At 37.1% G+C, this 14,318-nt stretch overlaps 1 long non-coding RNA gene across 1 annotated transcript in view; it reads left to right on the top strand.

Annotated features, from left to right (window-relative positions):
• Window positions 1–639: 639 nt before the first annotated feature.
• The window catches only part of LOC133227543 (uncharacterized), a 93,484-nt gene continuing 79,805 nt past the window's right edge, over window positions 640–14,318 (top strand). Inside the window, exons 1-2 of the long non-coding RNA XR_009729858.1 lie at window positions 640–887; window positions 1,322–1,706. This is a non-coding gene — a long non-coding RNA (uncharacterized LOC133227543). The remainder of the gene's footprint in view (window positions 888–1,321; window positions 1,707–14,318) is intronic.

Genomic DNA, 14,318 nt, shown 5'->3' with positions numbered 1-14,318 from the left:
TAGATTAAGTCAGTATTGTGAAAACTGTTTGTATCTTGCTAGGCTACTCTTTTCCGGGCCTTTTCTTAAAGAGATCAACTGCTTCATGAGACTTTTTTTCTTTCTGAACTTGTATTATTTCTGGGTTGCTGTCTCTGTGGCCCATTCAGGGTACATAGAAGGCAAAATGAAAACCCCAAGGACTCTCTTCAGTGTAACTCTTTGAATCCCAAGGTCCCTAAGCAGATTGACTTACTACTTGTTTCACAGTGTTGGTTTTTATAATATGTTCAGGACCTTTATTTAGCACAAGGAATACTTAGCAGATGCTATAAGCAAAAATATTTTTAATTCATCTTGTCCAGAAATGGAAGCAAAATTTGCTTTCAGACACTGCAGCATGTTGTATAAAAGGGTAAAAGGTTGTTTTTTTGTTTTTTAATCTTAGCTATCCATCTTTCCAGCATATACTCTGAAAGAAAACATGTTTGAACATCAGGACACTGCAAAGCAGACATATTTGTTAAAGTGCAATATGTGCTTCCATAGTGGTAAAATAAGGTCTTAAAATGTGTATTTCTGATTAAGTGATTAAAATTCCTTCTATAAATCATTTCTGTCTTTCAAAATTATGTTTTGATATGATATATCTGGCTGATTTTCCTTTTATTTGTTTAAAACTGTAGGAGTTGTCTTTGAATAAAGCAAACACCATTATTTTTTACTCTCTCAAGGAAAATGTGGGCCTCCTCCACCAATAGACAACAGAGATATTACCTCACTCTTGCAATAGGCATATCCTCCAGGAATGAGTATTGAGTACCACTGTCAGGCCTACTATGTGCTTTGGGGAAACAGAAACATAGTATGTCAGAATGGAGAGTGGTCACAACCACCAAAATGCTTAGGTAAATGCTTTAAACTTCTCTTGGATCCTGGGATAATCCTTGTACACAGCATAATGTTTAACTGTCTATGATAGAGGTTTTCTGAATTAAATAACAACCAGGTAATGCTTGCACGCCAAGGATTAATATCTGTATATAGAAATAAAGTTAGAAAATGTCATGTTCAAGCAACAACGGCTCCTTTATGAAAGCTCTTCATACGATAAATGACATTATGAATCTTATAACATTTAATGATTACACTAAACAAAGTATCTCATTCTTATAACATTAATTTTTTCAAAATGATGAAATTTACATTATACATTTTCAGTGTATTGGTTTGGAAAAAGTTTGTGGAAGAATTTTTGGACCAAAGTTCTTGAAACCCTGAAATTCTGTTGAATGTATTTGCATATTACTCACAGGTTTATGTTTATTTTCTTTAACTTTAGAGGCATGTGTAATTTCGGAAGAAATAATGAAAAAAAAACATCACATACAGTTAAAATGGAAACACGATACAAAACTTTACTCTAAGAGAGAGGATAATATTGAATTTATGTGTCAGTATGGTTATCATCGACTGACACCACATCATGCGTTTCAAACAACTTGTCAGGAAGGAAAGGTGGTGTATCCTCGATGTGGATAAAACCTTGACCAAATGCAGTTGTAAAACTGAAATATGTACATGTATTCAGATTTTTCCTTATTAATTCAATTCTGTTTCTTTTATCAAGTATTTTTTAACTCATCTTGAATCATAAATCAGATTTGTGTTAAATATTATGGGGACAATGTAATTGAGAGATGGGTCCAATGAATCACTTCTTAAAAGTATCTCATTAAACTTGGCAAATCAAAATGTTATGTGTCCTGTTCATGAAACATTTATAGCAAGAAATTAGATTCAATCACTTCCATGCCTCCTTCCATCCATCAGTTTCCTAACCTTCTTAAAGCTTTCTCCATTACTTCTGAGGGTTTCTGAAACTCTGTTTTAGAAGACATGGGAAAAAAGTGTGGAAAGAAATGGAAAAAAATCAAAATATTGATAATATCACTTAACAAACATATAAAAGCAAACTATGTCATACTTATGTCAGCAATTAAATATAAGTAGTTTATCTTACTTTTGCTCATCTATCAATAGATGAATAAACCTTAAATGATGAGAAAGATAATATTTTAAGTTCAGTTCAGTCACTCGGTCATGTCCAACTCTGCAACCCCATGCACTGCAGCACTCCAGGCCTCCCTGTCCATCAGCAACTCCCGGAGTTTACTCAAACTCATGTCCATTGCATCAGTGATGCCATCCAACCATCTCATCTTCTGTCGTCCCCTTCTCCTCCCTCCTTCAATCTTTCCCTGCATCAAGGTCTTTTCAAAGGAGTCAGCTCTTCACATAGGTGGCCAATATATTGGAGTTTCAGGACAGATTTCCTTTAGGCTGGACTGGTTGGATTTCTTAATATTTTACAAGATGCTTATCAAAGTACATATAATAATTCAAATAAAGAACAATGAGAATCACATTGCATAACTACTATAGCACAGCATATAAGTGATTAAAAAATTCAACATTAAATATACACACATACATAAAGACACTCTGCTTTAAACACTGAATAACTTTTTACAGAAAAATATTGGCAAGAAATGTAAGAAACTATTTAGTATATCTAGAGTTGAATTCACAGATAATAGGTGTAAAAGTTGTTTCACTTCTTTTTACTTACATGAATTCTTGAATTTTTCTGTCTTCAGTGTATATCAACATTGAACCTCAAAATATTTTCTAAAATAAATATGCAAAGTGACACAAGAGGAGCTTCAGAGATCAATTTGGTAATGAACTCCGGGTCTAGTAATGTTTTCCTGATTTTGCTGGTACAGAGCATTTTAGAAACATTCACCTCCAGTCTGAAAATGATTTTTATGTTCATACATTTTAAACAGCATATTAAGCTTAAATCAGTTAACTATAAACATTTTAAATTTCTAAATATTATAAAAATTTTATTATTAAAACAGATATAATTAATGAAGCCAAAATATTTAAGGTGATATCTTATTACTTTGTACTGCATGAAGTCAAGTGACCTTCTTAGTCTAAGAATCATGGCCATCACCATTGGTGCTAATTGATCGAAATCTGAATTGCTAGTAACAGCTGGTTTTCTCACCCTGAAATGAAATGGTTACAGTTGACAAGTTACCTTTGCTGTAAATGTTAACATTTTTGTAGATATTATTTCTCCAAAGTTTTCAACTAATGGTTGTAGAATCTATTTATGACTCGAGGCTGCAAACAGTTATTTCACTGTTGTCTAGAAAATGGTGATTTTTAAAGATCAGTTCTATCATTTTTTTGCATTTACAGTTATTCTGTGTAAAGATGAGTGCTAATTTACAGACTCTGTTCATAATCAATTTTCACCTAAAAAGTTTTAGCAAATCTTTAAAATAATTTGTTTTTAAATAATTTGTAGTTGACATATAGTTGATTTACAAGTTTCAGGAGTATAACACAGAGATCCATAATTTTTAAAGATTATACTATATTTAGAGTTATTGTAAAATATTGGTTATGCTTCCTGTGTTGTATGGTATGTCCTTGGGGATTCTTTATTTTATACTTAATACCTCTTAATCAAATACACCTATCTTGTCCCTCCCTGCTTCTCTCTCTCCAATGGCAAACACTTGCTCATTATCTGTATCTTTGAATCTGTTGCTGTTTTGTTATATTCATTCATTTTTAATTTTTTTTAATTCCACATATAAGTGATATCATATGGTACTTGTATTTCTCTGTATGACAAATTTCACAGAGAATAATACCTTCCAAGTCCATTCATGTTGTGTAAAATGGCAAAAATTCATTCTTTTTTATAGTTACTTGGCCCCTTGTGTAAATACATACATACACACACACACACACACACACACACACACATATATATATATACACACATACATACATACATACATACATACACACACATAATTAGTGGTTTTGGTTAAATCTACTATAAAGATAAGAAAAGCATCATATCTTTTATCAGTGTAATCTTGGTTATTAACTGGACATGGAACAAAAGACTGGTTCCAAATAGGAAAAGAGTACATCAAGGCTGTATATTGTCACCCTGCTTATTTAACTTTTATGCAGAGTACATCATGAGAAACGCTGGACTGGAAGGAGCACAATCTGGAATCAAGATTGCCCGGAGAAATATCAATCACCTCAGATATGCAGATGACACCTCCCTTATGGCAGATAGTGAAGAGGAACTCAAAAGCCTCTTGATGAAAGTGAAAGAGGAGAGTGAAAAAGTTGGCTTAAATTTCAACATTCAGAAAACTAAGATCATGGCGTCTGGTCCCATCACTTCATGGGAAATAGACGGGGAAACAGTGGAAACAGTGTCAGACTTTATTTTTTGGGGCTCCAAAATCACTGCAGATGGTGACTGCAGCCATGAAATTAAAAGACACTTACTCCTTGGAAGGAAAGTTATGACCAACCTAGCTAGCATATTCAAAAGCAGAGACATTACTTTGCCAACAAAGGTCCGTCTAGTCAAGGCTATGGTTTTTCCTGTGGTCATGTATGGATGTGAGAGTTGGACTGTGAAGAAGGCTGAGCACCGAAGAATTGATGCTTTTGAACTGTGGTGTTGGAGAAGACTCTTGGGAATCCCTTGGACTGCAAGGAGATCCAACCAGTCCATCTGAAGGAGATCAGCCCTGGGTGTTCTTTGGAAGGAATGATGCTAAAGCTGAAACTCCAGTACTTTGGCCACCTCATGCGAAGAGTTGACTCATTGGAAAAGACTCTGATGCTGGGAGGGATTGGGGGCAGGAGGAGAAGGGGACAACAGAGGATGAGATGGCTGGATGGCATCACTGACTTGATGGACGTGAGTCTCAGTGAACTCCAGGAGATACTGATGGACAGCGAGGCCTGGTGTGCTGTGATTCATGGGGTTGCAAAAAGTCGGACACGACTGAGCTACTGAACTGAACTGAGGGTATAGGAGATTTAAATTTGAGTCATATTCGTCCAAATTTATATGCTTACACTGCATAAGGAGTATTAATTTTCAAGCTGTAATGGCCTTTGGCTAAGCATATTTGAAGGTTTTGTTTTTAAGGAAATTGAAAAAGAGCTGTGAAGCCTAGTTTATTTTGTATAATTCTGGTGTGCAGGGGTGGGATGTAAAACAGTGGAATTGTTTTACAGTTGTCCCAGTATTTCAGAAGGCCAGTTATAAATAAAATTTGTTACAATTTTTTTAGTTTCTTCTTAATTGTACTAAGATATCTAATATTTTTGGAAAACACAGGGCAAAAATACATATATATTTATAAATATGTACCTCTAGGAGATGAAATTAAATGAAAGGATCATCACTTGAGGTACTAGAAAATAGACTATGATCTGGCACCTTAAATAAGTACTAGAGAGGAGAATCTAGACATATTTTATAAGTCTGCAATGTGAAACACCAGGGGAAAAAGGATTACATACAAGATGCAAGTCTGGAAAAAAATAATAAAGAGTGAGTCTAAGGAAGTCTAAGGAAGTAAGAACACAAATTATTTTTTCAGTTTCAGTGAAAGGTTGTGATTTTCTTTATGATCATAATCATAAAGATTATGATTTTCTAAACTAAACTATGTGGATCATTACATGCAAATGTGAGTATTGTGAACATATCTCAGACTTTTTTTTTTTTAAACCAATTTTATTGGAGCACAGTTGATTTATAATGTGTAATATCAGATGCATTGCAAAGTGACTCAGTTAAAGATATACACATTTTTTAGATTCTTTTCCCATATAGGCTGTAACAGAGTATGGAGTAAAGTTCCCTGTCTTATATGGTATGTCCTTGCTGCTGCTGCTGCTAAGTCACTTCAGTCATGTCCGACTCTGTGTGACCCCATAGACGGCAGCCCACCAGGCTCCCCTGTCCCTGGGATTCTCCAGGCAAGAAAACTGGAGTGGGTTGCCATTTCCTTCTCCAGTGGATGAAAGTGAAAAGTGAAAGGTAAGTCGCTCAGTCGTGTCCGACTCTCAGCGACCCCGTGGACTGCAGCCTACCAGGTTCCTCAGTCCACGGGATTTTCCAGGCAAGAGTACTGGAGTGGGGTGCCATTGCCTTCTCTATGGTATGTCCTTAACAATCATCTATTTTACATATAGTAGTCAAACTTCTTGTTTGACTACTACATATATATATATATAGTTGTCAAACTTTTTTTTAATTAAAGAATTATCAACAGATCCTACACACAGTCAGTTATCTTGGGGAGAAGTGGCCTTATCCATATAGTAAGATGCAAATGATAAATTATACAGCCCAAGTCTAATATCAAGAAGGAAATTTAGGTTTACACTAATCCCTTATGAGAATTCAATATTTTAAATCCATCAAGGATAATTAATATTAAAATCTTTTATTAATTATGAAAATATATTGAATAAAATAAAATGGTTTCAGAATCACCCTTAAAAGTAGTTATTTTTAATGGAGGAATTCACAAACATGAAATTAAAAAACAAAACTCACAATACAATGTTCAAGGGATTGATATCAAATTTGTATAAAAAGTGTAGTACACAAGTTGACAGAAAAATGTCTTGATCATTTTAAAGTTTATATATATATATTTTATTATTTTATTTTATTTTTTAGCTTTACAATGTTGTATTGGTTTTGCCATATATCAAAATGAATCCGCCACAGGTATACACGTGTTCCCCATCCTGAACCCTCCTCCCTCCTCCCTCCCCGTACTATCCCTCTGGGTCGTCCCAGTGCACCAGCCCCAAGCATCCAGTATCATGCATCGAACCTGGAATGGCAACTCGTTTCATATATGATATTATACATGTTGCAATACCATTCTCCCAAGTCATCCCACCCTCTCCCTCTTCCACAGAGTCCAAAAGACTGTTCCATACATCAGGGTCTCTTTTGCTGTCTCGCAGCACTGTTTATAATAGCCAGGACATGGAAGCAACCTAGATGTCCATCATCAGATGAATGGATGATAAAGCTGTGGTACATATACACAATGGAGTATTACTCAGCCATTAAAAAGAATACATTTAAATCAGTTCTAATGAGGTGGATGAAACTGGAGCCTATTATACAGAGTGAAGTAAGCCAGAAAGAAAAACACCAATACAGTATACTAACATATATATATATATATATATGAATGGAATTTATAAAGATGATAACAAGAACATTGTATGCGAGACAGCAAAAGAGGCACAGATGTATAGAACAGTCTTTTGGACTCTGTGGGAGAGGGAGGGTGGGGATGATTTGGGAGAATGGCATTAAAACATGTATAATATCAGATAAATGAATCGCCAGTTCAGGTTCGATGCAGGATACAGAAAGCTTGGGAATGGTGTACTGGGATGTCCCAGAGGGATGGTATGGGGAGGGAGGTGGGAGGGGGGTTCAGGATGGGGAACATGTGTACACCCGTGGCGGATGCATGTTGATGTATGGCAAAACAAATACAATTTGGTAAAGTAAAAAAAAAAATAATTAATTAATTTAAAAATAAATAAATAAATTATGCCATCAAAAGGAAAAAATTGAAAAATAAAATCTGATTTTACTCAGGTACTTACATACAATAAGCTTACACTCTTTAAGCACACAGTTCAAGAAATTTTGACCAATGAATACAGGTGCATAAGAGTCATCTAGTCAAAATATAGGCTGCTGTTCATTCAGCTGTGTCTGACTCTGTGGGACCCTATGGACTGTAGGCTGCCAGGTTCCTGGGTCGATGGGACTCTCCAGGCAAGAATACTGCAGTGGGTTGCCATTCCCTCCTCTGGGTGATCTTCCCCACCCAGAGATCAAACCTATGCTCTTACATCTCCTGCACTGGCCGGCAGGTTCTATACCACTAGCACCATCTGTTCAATAACCCCGAAGAATCTTATGCAGGCAATCCTCTTCATCAAACCCTAACCTCTGAGAACCATTAATGTCACTTCTGTGACTGTACTTTTGCCTTTTCTGAAAAGAACAGCCACAACCTGGGAATAATCTAAGTAGCACTCAATTGGTAGGTGGATAGACGTTTGTTCTTATCAGCCAACTCTGTGAGTCATATGTTTCAGTACTAGAAGTTAAATTACTGAGATTTTTCTTCAGTTTCCAATATTAGTATATAATCATTTGAAATCTTCAAATGTATAATCTTCAGATATACACTTGAAATCTTCATTAAGTACAAATCTAACCGATTCATGACTTGAATTCAGGTAACACACGACAGCACAGTAAATATATCAATACACATATAGAGAACTGCAGTTAACTTTTTTTTGAAGAGCTATTAACTTTGGAAAGAAGATGGAGTGAGTCCTCCAGAATCTGCATTTTGAGATCAAACTTTCTTAAGTGATAGAATTTAGGTAGAACCTTTGGATGGTGATTAGGATTAGAGGAGGTCTTTGGCATGGAACACTTATACATGGAATTGGGGACCCTGGAACACTAACAATAGCACTTGCTTCCTTTTGTTTCGATTTGTTCTTCTTAATTCCATGTTCTCTCTGAGAATGAGTACAATATTCTTTGCTTCTTTGTAGCTTCTGGGAGTGGCCATCAGTCCTTGTTGGTTTCTGGCTTGCAGCTGCATTAGTCTAACTGCTGCTTCTCTGGTCACAGAATATTTTCTCTAGGTGTCTTTGTCTTTACTTGTATTTTTTTCTTCTTAAAAGACATCAATCATATTTCATTGAAGCCCACCAAAACGATCACATCTTAACTTGATTACATCTGTTAGACACCTAATTCCAAATAAAGTAAGACTTTTAGGTCTTGGCTGTATGGATTCTAAAAACTCTTTTGAGGACACTGTTTGACACATAACAGTGCACATTGCAACCTCTCAGCTTCCTGTGTTTCTCAAGTGTCAAATATATTCACCCAATCCCAACATCTCCCAAAGTTTCACCCTTTTCAGCACCCACTCTAAGGCCCAAATTTTATTAAATGTCTTGTAAATAAGTTATGGGTGAGATGCAGTTTCTTGTCCATCCTTGGGCAAAATTCCTATTTGTGTGTGACCCTATGAACCAGAAAACAAGGAATGTGCTTCCAAAGTACAACATTAATACATACATTGAATAGACGTTACCATTCAAAAATGGAGAAAGAGAAATAAAAATGAGTCTCAAGTCTTAAACTCAAAGCCCATGAGGAGAAATCTCATTAGATTCCAATTGAGAGAGCACTTCTCTATGAAAAAAAAAAAAAAAAACCATGGAGGACAGCCCCAACTTTTCAACCCACCAGAGAAGTGAGCCTACTTTCTCAGCTGAAAGAAGCCCTGTTATCAGAGTTCTATCTTTGGAGGCATTCTTCCTTTATGTGTACGATGCCTGTCCCTTTCAGTCCATGCTGAATGCATTTCTGCTAGCACAAAGTTCTCAAACACCTTGTCAGTCTCTTGTGCTTTAATATGTATAAGTTCTCAGCCATGTGGATAAAACACAGATCATCCTCAGCTAACAGCATCTATTTCTGTCTTGTGCTGTGCCATGCTAAGTTACTTCAGTTGTGTCCGCCTCTCTGCGACCCCACGGACTGTAGCCTGACCAAGTCCTCTGTCCATTGATTTCTCTAAGCTACAATACTGGAGTGGGTTGTGGTTTCCTTCCCCAGGTGATTTTCTCAACCCAGGAATCAAATGCCCATCTTTTAAGTCTCCTGGAATCTCATGCAGGTTCTTTACCACTAGCTCCACTGAGAAATTTCAAATTATCTCCTTCTTAATGACTTCTTAATGACTGATGATTCATTCTTCCATTTACAACTCATTTCATGTATTTTATGCAAGCAGAGAGAAGAAATTAGATGAATCTTTCATAGTTGTGTTGGCAATCTCCTGAACTAAATATCCAAGTTCACCTTGGATATTTTGTAGGTGGTAATTTTGTATCAACTTGGCCTGGTTATAGTACTCAGTAGCTTGGTCAAATAAGTTTGGCTCTTTCTCTGAAGGCATCTTAAAGATATGATTAACATTTAATCAGACTTTGAATAAGTAAATTACCATTCATAACATGGGTGTAATTCATCCATTCTGTTGAAAGTTTTAAGAGAAAACACTGAGCTCCTTCCAGGATAAAGGAACGCTGCCTCTCAAGGTTTCCAAAGGAAAAACTGCAACACACACCCTTCCTGAATTTTCCAGGCTGCCACCTACCCTGCAGGTTTCAGACCTACCAGTCTTCACAATTACATGAGCCAGATCCTTAAAACAAATCTGAGTCTGATGTGTGTGTGTGTGTGTGTGTGTATGTATGGTGGGGAGTTTGGGAACTTTGTATTTTCTGCTCACATTTGCTATGAACCCAAAATTGCTTTAAAACACAGAGTTCATTTTCTAATGAAGTAATTTGTAGAATTATGTGTGTGATTTCATAATCCATTCTCCACTATATTCTTCTTTATTTTAGTGTTAGGAAATCGCAGTTTGTAATTGGAGATATGACTTGCTAGTAAGGATGACGTTTCTAGCCTCCCTTGAAGTTTTTATACCCAAGAATGTTTAGTGGTAAGATAATTGCCTAAGAAGATATCAAATTAAGAAAAACTAAGTTTTAGTAACAACCGATACTTATCTAAAACCAGCTTGAACATCAGGAAGTCCACGGTTCACATATTGCTGAAGCCTGGCTTGGAGAATTTTGAGCATTACTTTACTAGCATGTGAGATGACTGTAATTGTGCGGTAGTTTGAGCATTCTTTGACATTGTCTTTCTTTGGGATTGGAATGAAAACTGACCTTTTCCAGTCCTGTGGCCACTGCTGAGTTTTCCAAATTTGCTGGCATACTGAGTGCAGCACTTTCACAGCATCATCTTTCAGGACTGGAATAGCTCAACTGGAATTCTATTACCTCCACTAGCTTTGTTCGTAGTGATGCTCTCTAAGGCCCACTTGACTTCACATTCCAGGATGTCTGTCTCTAGGTCAGTGATCACACCATCGTGATTATCTGGGTCATGAAGATCTTTTCTGTACAGTTCTGTGTATTCTTGCCATCTCTTCTTAATATCTTCTGCTTCTGTTAGGTCTATACCATTTCTGTCCTTTATCAAGCCCATCTTTGCATGAAATGTTCCTTTGGTATCTCTGATTTTCTTGAAGAGATCTCTAGTCTTTCCCATTCTGTTGTTTTCCTCTATTTCTTTGCATTGATTGCTGAAGAAGGCTTTCTTATTTCTTATTGTTATTCTTTGGAACTCTGCATTCAGATGCTTATATCTTTCCTTTTCCCCTTTGCTTTTCACTTCTCTTCTTTTCAGAGCTATTTGTAAGGCCTCCCCAGACAGCCATTTTGCTTTTTTGCATTTCTTTTCTATGGGGATGGTCTTGATCCCTGTCTCCTGTACAATGTCACCAACCTCATTCCATAGTTCATCAGGCAATCTATCAATCAGATCTAGACCCTTATATCTATTTCTCACTTCCACTGTATAATCATAAGGGATTTGATTTCGGTTATACCTGAATGGTCTAGTGGTTTCCCCTACTTTCTTAAAATTAAGTCTGAATTTGGCAATAAGGAGTTCATGGTCTGAGCCACAGTCAGCTCCTGGTCTTGTTTTTGCTGACTATATAGAGCTGCTCCATCTTTGGCTGCAAAGAATACAATCAATCTGATTTTGGCATTGGTTTTAGAAAAGGCAGAGGAACCAGAGATGAAATTGCCAACATCCGCTGGATCATGGAAAAAGCAAGAGAGTTCCAGAAAAACATCTATTTCTGCTTTATTGACTATGCCAAAGCCTTTGACTGTGTGGATCACAATAAACTGTGGAAAATTCTGAAAGAGATGGGAATACCAGACCACCTGATCTGCTTCTTGAGAAATCTGAATGCAGGTCAGGAAGCAACAGTTAGAACTAGACATGGAACAACAGACTGGTTCCAGATAGGAAAAGGAGTAAGTCAAGACTGTATATTGTCACCCTGCTTATTTAACTTATATGCAGAGTACATCATGACAAACGCTGGACTGGCAGAAGCACAAGCTGGAATCAAAATTACAGGGAGAAATATCAATAACCTCAGATATGCAGATGATACCACCCTTATGGCAGAAAGTGAAGAGGAACTCAAAAGCCTCTTGATGAAAGTGAAAGTGGAGACTGAAAAAGTTGGCTTAAATCTCAGCATTCAGAAAATGAAGATCATGGCATCTGGTCCCATCTCTTCATGGGAAATAGATGGGGAAACAGTGGAAACAGTGTCAGACTTTATTTTGGTGGGCTCCAAAATCACTGCAGATGGTGACTGCAGCCATGAAACTAAAAGACGCTTACTCTTTGGAAGGAAAGTTATGACCAACCTAGGTAGCATATTCAAAAGCAGAGACATTACTATGCCAACAAAGGTCCGTCTAGTCAAGGCTATGGTTTTTCCTGTGGTCATGTATGGATGTGAGAGTTGGACTGTGAAGAAGGCTGAGCACCAAAGAATTGATGCTTTTGAACTGTGGTGTTGGAGAAGACTCTTGAGAATCCCTTGGACTGCAAGGAGATCCAACCAGTCCATCTGAAGGAGATCAGCCCTGGGATTTCTTTGGAAGGAATGATGCTAAAGCTGAAACTCCAGTACTTTGGCCACCTCATGTGAAGTGTTGACTCACTGGATAAACTCTGATGCTGGGAGGGATTGGGGGCAAGAGGAGAAGTGATGACAGAGAATAAGATGGCTGGATGGCATCACTGACTTGGTGGACGTGAGTCTGAGTGAACTCCAGGAGTTGGTGATGGACAGGGAGGCCTGGCGTGCTGCGATTCATGGGGTCGCAAAGAGTCGGACACCACTCAGCGAATGATCTGATCTGATCTGATCTGATCTTATGCTTATCTATACTACATTTCAAAATATTGTATAATTAATATGTGCAATCTTCATGAAAGGCCTTATTACTGGGTATGGTGGTGGTTTAATTGCTAAGCCATGTCTGATTCTTGTGACTCTATGGACTGTAGAATGCCAAGCTCTTCTGTCCATGGGATTCTCCAGGCAAGAATACTGGAGTGGGTTGTCATTTCCTTCTTCAGGACATCTTCACAACACACGAGCTAAACCTGGATCTCCTGAATTGCAAGCAGATTCTTACTAATGAGCTATTAGGGAAGACCACAGAAAGGAAGCTCATATACTGAGTATATGTTTGTAGATATTTCACAGATGAGATGGAAGCCACACAACTCATAGTATATCACTGAAGACCTCACATCTATCCCATTGTTATGACAAAACTTAAATTCTTATTAGTCTGTCTCTTAATACTGTGCCATTTTCAAAAATGTTATGCTACTTCTTAAATGCATAGGATATTTTATATAGAATTCTACACAATTTTATATAACACAGCAATACATGAAAGAAGCAGAAAAAAATGGTGGAGGAGTAAAACAGGGAGGTGTCCAGCTTCCCCACAAATACACCAAAAACTCATCAAGATATTGAACAACACTTACAAAGCAGCCTCTAAGAGACAGCAGAAGACCCCAGGCCTCCAGGGTGGCAAGTTAAGCTCACTGGAATGAGGTGGGACAAAAGATAAGACATAAAAAGTGAAAAGAAGAGATGCAGAATTTCAGGATGGGAGATTGTGCCTGAGACTGAACCACTGAGGTGGGAATATTGAGTCCAAGATCCAAGACTGCTAGAGAACTCCTAACTGCACACACACACCCCCATGGAAAGTAATTACTGATAAAATCTACGAAGGCCTAGAACTGTAAACAGAGTCTGATATCACTGGGCTGCCAACAGCATACTCTACAGGATATCTTACCCAGTCAAGTGGCAAGACAAAAGCACAAAAACAATATCAGCCACAAGATTCCCACAGACCCTCCAAATTATACTGCCTCACACAGCCTTCTCCATCAGGAAAAAAAACATAAACAGTAAAACAACTCACTTCCTCCTCTACAATGCAGGCTTAAATTATGCCAACAAGAAATCAACACAAACCACTGAAACAACCTTTCCCACTGAGAGCAAAAACCAAAAGGAAGAAGGGATACATCCCTAAAGTCCGGGAAAGGAGACTTCAAATGAAGTACGTTAGAGGAAAAAAAAGAAAAACAGAAAAGACACAGAAATATAGGACAAATGAAGAAACAAGGTAGAAACGCACAAGACCAAATAAACAAGGAGGAAATCAGCAAACTACCTGAAAAATAATTTAGAATAATGATAGTAAAGATGTTCCAAAGCCTCAAAAATAGGATGTAGAATATGCAAGAAACAACACAATTAATGCAATTACCAAGGACATAGAAGAAGTAAAGAATAAATAACAAAGAGAAATGAATGACACAATACTGAATTAAAAATACTCTAGAAGGAACCAATAGT

Source organism: Bos javanicus, chromosome 16, assembly GCF_032452875.1.
Source record: "Bos javanicus breed banteng chromosome 16, ARS-OSU_banteng_1.0, whole genome shotgun sequence".
Classification (NCBI taxonomy): Eukaryota; Metazoa; Chordata; class Mammalia; order Artiodactyla; family Bovidae; genus Bos; species Bos javanicus.
This window is presented reverse-complemented; position numbering and strand designations above follow the sequence as displayed.